At 42.4% G+C, this 13,637-nt stretch overlaps 1 protein-coding gene across 1 annotated transcript in view; it reads right to left on the bottom strand.

Moving 5' to 3' along the window:
• The window catches only part of NALF2 (NALCN channel auxiliary factor 2), a 679,874-nt gene that overhangs the window by 99,305 nt on the left and 566,932 nt on the right, over nt 1-13,637 (bottom strand). The gene's annotated exons all lie outside the window — the stretch shown is intronic.

Below are 13,637 nucleotides of genomic sequence, written 5' to 3'. Positions count from 1 at the left end.
ACACGAGGCTTGCACGTAAAAGGGAGGAGAGCCGCGTGGCCCCCGCTCTCTGAGGCTTTAAATGTCCCAGGGACCCCATCACTTACTGTGTTCTGGGGAGCCCATACCTCGGGACACATTAGTTTCCCTGCCCGCACTAATGTGGGCAGGGAAAAATGTGTTTGCTCCCATCTGCCGGGAGCATTTTTAAATTTCCCGTCAAAAGAGAATTTGTAAAAGGTCTTCTCCTGCTTCTTCATTTCTGTTTGGACGTTTATTAACTTTTCTTAATCACGGTAAAGATGAAGTAGTGTAGGATTTTATCGATTCATCGCATAATTTACTGCTTTCTCCACCATTTTTCGTTTGATCCCTGTTTCCTGTCCCTCGTCTTGTTATCACTTCCCTCGACGGTTCTACTGGTTTCCTGACCTCTGCCTATTCGACTGGCTTTGCATTCTAGACCTCATTTTGACTTTATCATATTTCCGTGCTCGTCCACTATTTCCTTTGTTTTTCAGAAGGATGCTTATAGTTCTTTGGGTTCTGACTCACCAGCTTTCTTCCAGCTTGGCTCAGTTTCGCAGTAGCCCATCTTCCCAGAAGTGAGTAAACTTGTTATTGTAATACCAACACTGCAGAACACTTTAATGTTTATCATTGATTCTACAATCCTGTGTGTTCTAGTCATGTTTAGTGAATTGTTAACCTACTGAGGAACATGTTTAGATATTCATGCTGTGGTCGAGACTTTAAACAGTAGAGAAGTGACCTCCCTCCCTTCAGCAGCTTAAGAGGGGGCTGCCACTTGGTTAGTGAACTAGGTCCTTCTAAAACATAGGCTGGTTATTTATGGGGCTCTTCTGTCTGCAGACAAACTGTTCATAAATAACACTGTTGAGGGGTATCAAGACAGCCATGTGTGTGCAAGGGACTGACATGCAGATGTAAGGAAACAGAGAAAGGGAAATGAAGAAAAGAGGAGAAAACAGAGAATAACAAATAGTAAAACAGTGAACATTAGGTGAGAAAGAAAATGTAAGCTTGAGAAAAGAGAATGGTAGCTAGATGAAAGAAAGAACGTGAAAAGGAAGAAAGGGTAGTGGGGAAAAGGTGAAAGGTAGGATGGAAGAAGGAAAGGAAGGAAGGATGAAAGAAAGAGTGCATGGAAAGATGAGAGGATGGAAGGATGAAGAGAAGAATTGATGGAAGGATGAAAGGATGAAAGGATGAATAGAAGAGTGAAAGGATCAAAAGGTGAAAGGGTTAATAAATGGAAGGGCGGAAGAATTCACAGATCGGTGAAAGGATGGAGGAAGGAAGAATGAAAAGGTGGAAGAGGAAGTATGGATGATGGATGGATGGATGGAACATGATGGCATGGACAGGTGGGGGCATGAGTAGCTGGAAAGATGACAGGATAAATGGATGGATGGATGGAATGGTGAGGGCATGGACAGATGAGGGTATGAGTAGCTGGAAGGATGAGAGGATAAATGGATGGATGGAACGGCGAGGGCATGGGCAGATGGGGGCATGAGTAGCTGGAAGGATGAGAGGAAAAATGGATGGATTGATGGACTGGCGAGGGCATGGACAGAAGAGGGCATGAGTAGCTGGAAGGATGAGAGGATAAATGGATGGATGGAACGGCGAGGGCATGGATAGATGGGGGCATGAGTAGCTGGAAGGATGAAAGGATGGATATATCACTAGGCAGTAGAAGAGTGAAACGGTGAAGGGAACTATTTCAAGGAAGGTCGGGTTTGCTCGCTCCACATGCTTGTGTGTTAAGAAATACGGTTTCAGTGCTTAAGTTACGCCAGTGGTTTACGGTGCCCGGCACCGGCACTTAATTGTCAACATTGGTGCTTGTGACAGTCTGCCACAAGGTGACACTGTCTGCCTAATTTAGAGATGACCACAACAATACTCAATTATTCATTCAGTATACAATAAAAGGATTATTACCTGTCGCCCATGCCATTCTTATAGCTTTGGGGGCTTGGAATTGTCTGAATTGTCACACTTTAAGCCGTGTGATGGTTAGTAGTGTGTTGTTACTACACTGGCAACATGGCAGGACTAATGAGTCGTGCAAGCTAGAGTGGCCTTCTGACGAGAGCCCTGGCACTTATTTTTTGACAAATTAAGCACTGTACGGTTTAACAGGGGGGTATTTAATTTTCTGGCTACTGCATTGACTTAAAACCTTAGACAGTGGTTCCTAAGAAGACCGTGGCATTGAGGCCGTCTCTCTTACTCTCATTGCCCCTATCCCACCAGTATTCAGTTCTGCTCAGTGCTTCCTCACTCCTACAGACAAACCCACCTCTGGAGAGTGGGGCGATTGACCTCAGACCCTGTCAGCTAACACCTCCGGACGATGCCAGCTGTAAGGCTAGAATGGTCCCGGAGTAGGAGAACTCTTGGTGGCCCATTTTCCTACTGATGGAGAAGAAAAGTTAATGTTTATGGGATTTATTAAGAGCTCGTTCACCGAAAGGTCTCTTGCCGCTATTGGAGATCGCAGAACCGTCCTGAGGTATACTCTAACAGTAGGCTTTGGTGAACAGCCAAGTTTTCAGTTTTTTTCTGAAGCTGATGTACTCCGACGTTAGTCTGATGTTAATTGGTAGGAAATTCCAGAGTATTGGGCCGAGTACAGAGAAGCGAGAGCCACCTGTTCTCTTACGCTTAAATCTGGGGATTCATTGAGGCTTATCTGAGATTCCGTTTGTGCAGGTACCGTGAAATCTTTGTGGAGATGAATTTGGGGCCCGTCTCGTGGAGTGCGTTGAAGATCATGCAGCCTGTCTTAAACATGGACCGCTGAGTCACAGGAAGTCAGTGAAGCTACTTCATTAGTGGCTTGGTATGACAATGTCTCGGTTGCTGAAAGACTAACCTAGCCGCCTGATTCTGAATCAGCTGCAGCCTATGGGTTTGATTGGCAGGGAGGCCCAAATAGATAGCATTGGCGTAATCCAGCCTGGACATAATGAAGGCCAGCATGATTACCATGCGTGCCTCCCTAGTAAAAAATCTCCTGATTTTCTTGAAAGTCCTTAGATGGTAGACGCACAAGGAAGTGACCAGGCTGATCTGTTCATGCATGGATAAGTTGGCATTCATTTTTATCCCCAGACTTTTGACCGAGTTCTTAGGGATAGGTGGCCAGTGTCCTGGCATCCACTGATCGAGTCTGTTATTAGAAATGACAATCTCTGTTTTGTCAGAGTTTAATTTATGATAGTTGTGACTCATCCAGTCTTTAATGAAAAGCATGGTATTCTGGAAGAAGGCCTTGGATTTCTCCGCCTCGTCAATCAGGAAAATCAGCTGCATATCATCTGCATAGTTACATACTTTCACCCCCCTGCTTTGGAGGGAATGGATCAGGGGGGCAGATATAAATGTTGAACAGGTGGGGGGAGAGGGATGATCCCTGAGGTACACCACAGGTGGTATTGACCCTGGCTGAGTTAAAGGGTGCTAGCCTAACAGACTGGGTGCGGTCCCCTAAGAATGAAATCATCCAATCCAGGGCCGTGTCTCTCAGGCCTGCCGCTGCCATTCTGTCTGCTAATATGGTGGGATCCACGGTATCGAACGCAGCGGACAGGTCAAGCAGTACCAAAGCCTGTGTGCACCCCCTGTATGCTCCCTCCTTCAGGTCATCCACTACGCCTAAGATGACTGATTCCGTTGAGTGTGATGCTCTGAAGCCTGCCTAGTGGGAATCCAAGAAATTAGTCTCTTCGATGAATGCGTAAAGGGGTTTTGCTATGTGTGCTTCGAGCCCTTTTGCCAGATATGGTCTGTAATTACTCAGTAGATTAGGATCTACTCCGTCTTCCTCATGAAGTGGGACTAGCACTGCCTCTTTGAAAGCACGTCGGACCACCCCTTGCTCCAGGGAGAGGTTGAGAAATGAGAGAAAGGTATCTGGGAATTGTGCAAGAAGGTCTTTTTGTATCTTAGAGGGACAAGGGTCTTTGGGGGAGCCAGATTGTATCTTGCTTCTTAATTCTGCGAGCCAATCTGAGGTAATGTTTTGAAAGCTATACATAGTTGTTGAGTTAGTAAATTGCTGATATGATTTCTAATCATGAGAGCTAGGAGAGATAGAGTTCTGAATAACCTTAATTTTGTCAATGAAGAAAGCATTCAGATCGTCACATAAGGCTTGGGAGGGAGTGATGGCCAGTGTGACGCGGTCGGGATTGGAAAATTCTCTGACTATCTTGAAGATGTCTTTGGATTTATTTTCAGAGCTAAGAACCCTGTTTGTGTAGAAGGCTTTTTTTGCCTCCACGATGGCAACTTTGTAGTCAGTTAGTGCTATTTCGTACATTTTCCTTTCTGCACGGGAATAGCTTCTCCGCCATTTCCGTTCCGCTTGGCGGGTTTTAAGTTTGACTGATTTTATCTCTGTGGTAAACCATTTAGAGGCTTTGTGCCACCTCATACCTCTCTCTTTCCTTTGTAGCTGGGTGTGAATCTCACTAATATCCTTCAGGAGAGACCCACATGCCAAGGAATGTCCTATGTACGAGACAATTCTTTATGATTCTGGCATCTGGAAGATTCTGATAGGGAAGGTGCAAGGACCAAGACCTGGGGTAGCCTCAGAGACATGGTGGAGCCCCCGAGACCATTAACAAATAAACCATTTTTGCAGATATCAAAAGGGCCCATGTGGCTTTGTTTTCCTTTATGCTTGGATGGTTACAAATATATGGCCATAGACCAGTTCAGGAAGGTCGGGTTAGCCTCACCCCCTCTTCCTGAATAGGATAACTGTGATGTTCCACAGATGAAAGGAGCCAGTGATTAAGGTAAAAATACGCTGCGTTTATTATTCTAACCCCATCCAACGACGAAGTCACTGCAACTGTCACTTCACGGAATTCCCACAGCGAGTACGTCGTGGGAGTTCCAAACGTGACATCATTATGCATCATCACACTTCTTCCTTATTATACAAAGAAATGTAACAAAATGAAAGCAACAACAAAAGAAGCTAACAGTAAAGAAAGACTAAGAAAAGACAAGTGCATTTCTTTTTGAAAACAGTAGACCAGCTCAAACTATAAAATCTTTGAGATAAGCCGGTCTCTTGATCACTCTAGTACTACGTCTATGCGTAGGCAACATTCTTCCAGAAGAACTAGACGAACATTGCCTAGCAGAATTACCTCCAACTGTGAGAGGTCTAGACCTGGAACAGAAAAGAGGATTAGATATTTTGCGTATAACAGATACTCTGTTTTTGTTCCAAATACGACCATCATGAGTCTTGACAGCATTTTTAAAACATTTGATGACTTGTAACTCTTTTGTGAACTTGGACCAATCTGCACATCCCTTGGGAGCGCTGATCTTTACAAAATCACCAACACCAACTCTTACCGCCCTCACACACTTACGAGAGTCAAAATCCTCCTTTTTCTTCCATTGAGGAATTACCTCTTTCTCCCTCCACAGACCAGGGGAATTATCTACACAACCCTTGCTCCAATTCATCCACCCAGGACACACAAGTGTGGAAGGAGATCTACCTTTGAATAATTCAAAAGGTAATTTCCCCGTAGAACTATGAGGAGAGAATCTATAACCCTGAAGTCTTTTTGACAACTCTTTTTTCCAGTCCAAACCATTCGCTCTGGCTAATTGAATGCCCTCCTTTAACGTTTTGACCACCCTCTCAATTGCACCATTAGTCTGAGGATGACACAGAGAAGATTTTTTATGGACAATTCCACACTTTTTTAGGAACAACTCTGTTTCTTGAGAACAAAACTGCACACCATTATCCGTGAGCAGAAATCTTGGAAAACTTTCTCTCAAAAATAAATTCTCCAGAAACTTAACAATTGCTGAAGACGAGATATCCTGTACACAAGAAACCTCAACCCAACGGGAATACAAATCTAAAAGCACAATTACATAAGGTGTGGCATGCTCACCCCTAATAGGTCCAAGAATATCCATGGCAACTTCTTCCCAAGGATAATTAGGTAACGATCTACACACCATAGGAGGTTGACTGGTTTTGAGACCTTTATCAGAAACCGAGCATTCTACGCAATCTCTAATCAAACACTCTACATCATGATCAAGTGTAGGCCACCAAAAGTCCTTTCTGAGCCTAGCTTTGGTTTTAACAATGCCCATATGTCCTTCATGAACCAAACTTAAAATTCTCTTTCTCAGATATTCAGGTGGGATTAATCTCGTGCCCCTCAACAAAAAACCTCTGTCAACCGCTAATTCATTCCATATCTTTTCCCAACATCCAGAAAATTCCTTAAATTGGGAACTACAGGTTGACCCAGAAACAACAATGTCCCTAATCTTAACCAGAGTGATATCCTTAGTCAAGTCTTCCAACCACTCTTCCTCGCTAATGGATCCCTCTGTTACTTCACATACACACACACCTTCTTCTAGATCTTGATCTTCATAACAATCATAGTGGACACGATCTAGATCAACTAGTCTGGAAAGACAATCTGCTGAGAAATTTCCAACTCCAGGTACATATTGAACAGTTAAGGAGAAATCTTGCAGTCCTACAACCCATCTCCTTATGCGTGATGAAATGGAATCAAGACCTTTTTTTGCAAAAACCTCCACCAAAGGTTTATGGTCTGACTGAACAGAAAACTGAATACCCCAAAGAAATTGCTTAAACCTCATGATAGACCAGAAAACAGCCAATGACTCTCGCTCAATTACAGAATAATTACGTTCAGAATCCCTAAGAGCTCTAGAGATACAAGCAATTAAATTCTCCTTTCCATTCTTAGTCTGAATAAGTAGGGCACCTAAACCTTTTCCACTCGCATCACACACAACTTTTGTATCATAGGATGCTTGAAAAGATTGTAGGGAAGGAGCATTGTTTAAATCTTCTTTCACATTGACAAATTCTTGACTACACTCATTACTCCACACAAATTCCGTATCTTTCTTTAACAGTTTCCTCATTTGATACGTTTTGCTTGCAAAGTCTCTTATGAAACGACTATAGTATTCTACCATTCCCAAAAAAGATGAGAGTTCCTCTTTTGTCGTAGGTTCTTTCAATGATTTGATGGTATCAACCAGTTCTTTCTTCGGCTGAATACCAGAAGCAGTAATTTTATAGCCCAAATAATTCACTTCGTTGACTCTAAATTTACACTTCTCAGCCTTAAGCGTAAGACCAGAGTCCTGAAGTCTTTGCAAGACCTGATGAACACGTCGATTATGCTCTAAGTCTATTTTTGCAAAAACGATAATGTCATCTTGGTAACATTTCACCCCTTATTTACCTTTGAGAATCAAAGACATTGCTCTCTGAAAAACTGCAGCCGCAGAAATTAACCCAAAAGGCATACTTTTAAAGCGAAAATTGCCAAAAGGAGTTGTAAAGGCTGTCAAGTCTTGTGAATTCTCATGCAGTTCCACCTGATGATAAGCTGACATCAGATCTAATGTACTGAAAACCTTAGCATCCGAGAAAGTGGTGATCATCTCTTCTATGCTGGGAAGTGGTAATTTGTCAACTACGACTTCTTTATTTAACGCCCTCAAGTCCACACAAAGACGAATGTCACCATTGCCCTTGCGTGCGACAACAATAGGAGCCAACCAATTTGTAGCCTCAACTTCTTCTATTACACCTCCATCTACCAATTTCTTCAGCTCATTCTCAACTGCTGTTTGAAGGTGAATGGGAATCCTTCTTACTTTGGCTACTACAAGAACAGCATGATCTCTAAGCCTGATCTTGTGTTTGTAACCAACAAGTTTCCCAAGTTTATTCTGAAACAAACTCTTAAATTCTCTGACAAAAATATTATTAGATTGCTCAACATGATCAACCTGTACCTGTGGGCTTTTATTCGGATGTAAGCTGACACCCAACTCCTTTTGATGAACCCAACCCAAAAGATCATCTCCCTTGCAAGATACATAGACTTTGCCAGAAGTGATCCTCCCACGAACACCAATCTTAGCAGTGAAATAACCCAACATGTCAATTTTGCTCCCTCCATACCCTCCAGGTTGAATTTCCATTTCACAGAGAGATATATTATCTGGAAATAAATTACCAAGTGTATTCTTCGAGACAATAGTAATGCGAGAACAAGAATCAAATTTCATTATGATCTCCTTCGCATCAATACTAACCATCTCAGAAGGGAAAGCTTTCCCATCCTGACCAACTTCCTAGTAATAATATCTCCTGACAAGACTCTTTGTCTCTGTTTTTATAAATCCTCTTATTCCTGTTCCTGCAACATCTACCAAAATGTCCCTTCAATCCACAAAAATTACAAGATTGTGACAAAGTAGGACAGGATTTATCATTAGCCCTATGTCCATTGTAACCACATCTGAAACAAGTGACATTCTGACTATACTCTTTACTCTTTACCCCTCTTTCTTCAATTGATTGTTTGGCATTCGACTCACTCTGAGTTTTGACACCACTAGACCTAATCACTTGAACTTCAGAAATGTCTTCCTTTCCTGTAGAATTAGAACTAACAGCTTCTTTCTCTACCTTAAGTTCATTTACACATTTCAACATGTGCTCAACCTCTTCCAAGGGAGGATCATCTTTCATCCAAAGTTCCTCTCTAATTTTATCACTGTTGCAGCGAAGTAAAAACTGATCTCTAATTCTTTCCTCTAACAACCCACCAAATTTGCATTTGGAGGCTAATTTCCTCAGCGAAGTTATGTAATCCTCAACTGACTCTTCTTTTCCCTGACATCTTAATCCAAAATGATACCTTTCTAAAATCGTACTTACACGTGGCAAGTAATGTTGGTCTAACTTTGTCATTGCAGTTTCGTATTCATTTAAATCACGTGCTAAAACATGGGAAAGATCAGGTAAGTTCTCCAAAACATCCTGCCCCTCTGCTCCTAAACAGTGTAACAATAATGCATGTTTTCTCTCTGCACTAAGATTAGTGCCACACACACGTGCATAGTTGCTAAAAACTTTTTTCCATTTTGACCATTCTATAGCAGGTTTACCAGGAGAGGAAAGAAAGAAAGGAACAGATGTAACATTCTGCATTTTCCAACTTTAAGAAAAGTAAGAAAGTGAGAAGAAAAAAAAAACTAAAATCTGACGACTACTAAAACTATACTATAGAATCATCTTTTGCAATGAAAACATTACAATTTTTAACACTCTTATTAATAAAGATGCAAGAAAATTAGTCAGTTTCACCATACAATGATGAACTATACAAAAAAAAAAAATTACTGTGTTCAACCATATAACTGCCAATATAATATTAATGATACAACTCTATTAAAGCTTCCTGAAATCCTTTATATCCGTAAGTATTCTTTGTGTCAGTTCTTAATCTGTTCCTTCTAGTACTTAAACCAATCCAAACAGTTCACTCGCGTAGCGCTCTAGTTGTTTTTTTTTCCAACTTCCTTCAACCACGAAAGAGCCTGCGCCCGACACGTAACTACGGAGGGAGAAGAGTCGTTCCTCCCGACGTGCGCATAAACCCAGGTTAGAGGGAGAAGAGTCGTTCCTCAAAACCCGTCAATATATAAAAATAAAAAAATAGTACCTGAGTGCGGTGAAATACCCGCGACAAACACCAACAACTTCCGAGTACGAAGTTATTGACCGCTGTCGATCTTGAATGCAATCAAATACTCTCGTTGATGTCGTAACCACATATACCCAACGATCAGGTACAACTGAAGCCAGGAGCGCTTCAACACACGTCCATAGCTCCTCACAGCTCTGCTCGGCTGCAGACTCCGCTATTTTGATTGAAGATTGGTAAACGAAGCAACGCCTTGTTAGGGTACTACCGGAACACCGAAGATAAGCATCCCATCCTCGTCGGCCAAATGTGATGTTCCACAGATGAAAGGAGCCAGTGAGTAAGGTAAAAATACGCTGCGTTTATTATTCTAACCCCATCCAACGACGAAGTCACTGCATCTGTCACTTCACGGAATTCCCACAGCGAGTACGTCGTGGGAGTTCCAAACGTGACATCATTATGCATCATCACAATAACCCTATTGCTTCCTTGTGAAGAGCTGCACACAGCCAGTTGTGAAACACTCTGAACACAGATTGTTGGCTACAGCACCTGAGAGATCACTAGCAGTTTCATGGACTGGGCACTGCCCTTAGGATATCTACGGCTGACGTCGCCCAGAAGCGAGCAGAGCAAGTCCATTGTTTCTCGGTCAGCACTAGTCACAGCCCCTTTGTTCCACCCAGTGGGCGCAAGTCTAAGATACACACAGTCACTACTGTGGGCCAATACAGACACTGAGTGATTTCTTGTAGCTACAAAGCGAAACCTTGACACAAAGCGAGAGCCTTCTTCTGGTGCGTCAGGCGCATATCCACTGCTGGGTCATCAATGTTACCTGAACTCTTCAATCCTATAGTATGTCTTACTTGGAAGCCCCTTTTCTAAGAGTGATCACATCAGAGAGAAAGGCTAATAAATGTCATGTTCGGTCTCCCTCAAAACCTCATAAGCTGTTCATTAGAACCCTTTTAGTTTCAGATTTTCACCACACCCAAGATCCCAGATACAATTACCTTTTCTTTCTTTCCAAAGATTCATTTGAGCAGATCTGGTAAGACAGCCTATAACCAAAATGTTATGTAGGTGCTCACAAGAGGGCACTCACTTTCTGCAGTAGGAAAACTAGCAAACAAAACGTTCTCCTTGTCTCTCTTTTCCTATAGAGATGTCGCCCTGTGCACAAAAGCTCACAGGTCCTCTGCAGTCATTTAAAGCCCCCTTTATGGCCCAGTCTTATGAAACTAAAGGTTAATATTTCCCAGCAAGAACAATGGTCACGGCACCTCAGCCAAAGCAGCAAAGACAGCTTTTACAAGTGTACATTTCAATAAGCAGGTGGGCATTCCATTAGAAATACATATTGTTTCAAACAAATTAACTAATTATCCCATGAGAGAGATATATGGACAATAAAGGCATGTTCATAAATCAAGGCAAAGTTAATTAAGAGTTTAATTAACTGGTGCAGTACACTCATTAGCCTTTTCTGGCAGTTAATATGAGCTCCTGGAAATGTGAAGTCTTTCTAGTAGAACATAAAAGAAAGATACTGAAAGGCACCTACTCCTGAAATGAATCTTCTTCTGAGTTGGCAGTTTGAGAGAGGCCTCATGCATATCCACTCTGCACACATGTTAAAAATTCCAGAAGCACGGCATTCTTGCTAAATAAAGCAATACATTCACACAACAGGCTGGTGGGATGGCTCAGTGAGTTAATGCTCACTGCTGAGACATGCGATGACCTGGAGTATACAAGGCTGATTCCCAGGAAAAGAGATGAGTCAGTCAGTGAGAAACAGCAGAAGTGGGGTAGTAAGTACAGCATAAAAACAAGTTAACATTATAAAGCCAGCCTGTGCTTTTCATCCCAGTAGAAGTATAGAACAACAATTAGAACTTTACAGGGATTTTACCATAACTGCCTGACAGATGACCAATGCATTAGTGATTATAACTGGATTATATTACATCCTGAAGAAGGCTGTATAAACAACTGTAACTAACCGAAACACTGAGGACTTGGCTAATATGTGATGCAAGGAACTTTCATCCTCAGTGTAAACTATAATGTTCTAGCATACAAGAAGTATTCACAGGTTTGTTTGGTGCTTTGTTCACAAATTAATATTGCCTTCTTTTTTTTATATATTTGTGTATAGGTCACTTCAACATCTGACACCTTAACGCAGATATCTATAGAGAAGCTACTCTAAAATGCATGAAAATACTTTATAATGAACAGGGTAATTTAAATAAAGTTGTTTTCTTTTCTCACAAGGGTCTAATTTGATAATAGAGTTTATTTGTCATTTGTTTTTGTTGAAATATTTGACCCATGTTTGCTTTCATCTCTAGATTCAAACATGCAGGCAAGTGCACTCTGCGAATTAAGCCGCCAATTGTGACACTTGCATGTCCTGAAGGTTGGACGCTTGGATCCTATCATATCTGACTTTGCCATTTATCCTTCCAAGGTCATTACATTAGAAAGCATCTAACAGAGTGATAGAACAAACTATTATTTACATCACGTCCGCATGCCACATCTGCAGCACCATGGGCTGTATGAAACACATTTCTTACAATCATGATCCTCATCAGAAGGTCTCACTATGGGAATACCTCACACAGCTGCTTCTGGTGGGCTCTAACCCAAACGTTCACAAATCCTAATATAAGTGCTCATGATAATAATCTGAACACTTTTCACCAGTTAGGCCTAGATGTCATTCATGGATAATGCTCCTGCAATGATGGTTGTTTCCTACTGGACTACTCTGTATTCCTGGAGAGGACAAGGCAAAATCAATTTCAAGACAAACTCAAACATACCTTCCTCTGTCATGGATTCCTTAAATCCAACAATGTAGACATCTTCGTGAGCCTCTCATAATATCACCCTTTGGATTCCAGTCACAGAGCTGATACCTCTCTGTGCTGAGCTGCTGACTGCAACCTATTGCTGGAACCCAAATGGATTCCAAGCTGTCTTCACCGTCCAGATGTTATTTACAACTGGCATTCTGTTACAAAAAAGGGCTTCGGATGAGATGTCCCGATGCAAGATTCCAATCACACTTACATTCATAGGGTCTGTCGGTAAATGGTATATTCCAGCCTCCGGCGCTCCCTTGCCAACACCTCAGCGCATTGTCTCTTTTCCTCCACCTGCCTTCCTTGAAGCTCAAAAGTAGGGCTGTAGCCCAGGTGTGGAGGATAGGCAAAACTGGGCAGACAATACACATGTGCAGCTGACAAGCAGGTTCCAAGTGTCTCTCAGCGTCAGGATCCTCCCAATGACCGTGCCATGATGGATCACAAGACCTCAGAAGACCTACCCAACTAGAGCGAGTAACTTGTGTCTACAATGGGCTCGACCGTATGCTCTGCTGTGTCTCACCTTCTTAAAGTCATTGGTAATATTTCTAACCCCAGTCATTTTGAGCTAGGCAGAAAATAATAAATAAGTATTACATCAGGTATTAAATCAGTATTTACGGTGGCTGCTGAGGGACATCTGTCTTTGATACTTCTTCAGTAGGACAACTGCTGTCCAGGTCTCTCAGAAGACTCATCTCTCTAGGTTTGTGTAGGGAAGGGCTTGTGTGGTGCGCTTACTCGACGCTCTGCTGTACTGTGGCATTTCGTGGGCGCAGGGTTGGGAGTGACGTCTCTCTGGGGTGATCGGCGCTGAATCTCTGGATCCCCCTCAATATATCATCAAGAGACTGCAACTGATCCAGAATGTGGCCGCCAAGCTGATTCGTAATCAGCCCAAATACGCCTCAGCAAAAAGAGCTTTGGCCACACTGCACTGGCGCCCAGTAAAAGAAAGAATCAATTTCAAGACACTTTGGGGCATATTATCAAGCACGGAGTTAAAATTATCGCCGCTTTAGTGGTAGAAAACTGCCGCTAAAGCGGCGCTAATGGGCTTGATAATATGCTGCAGAGAATTCCAATAGAAGCCCATATTGACACCAGAACATGGGCTTCAATGGGAATACTCCAGGCATATTATCAAGCCCATTATCGCCGATTTAGTGGCAGTTTTCTGCCGCTAAAGCAG

This window comes from Triturus cristatus, chromosome 5_2 (assembly GCF_964204655.1).
Source record: "Triturus cristatus chromosome 5_2, aTriCri1.1, whole genome shotgun sequence".
Lineage (NCBI taxonomy): Eukaryota > Metazoa > Chordata > Amphibia > Caudata > Salamandridae > Triturus > Triturus cristatus.
The sequence above is the reverse complement of the archived record's forward strand: the minus strand, read 5'-3'. Positions and strand labels throughout refer to the sequence as shown.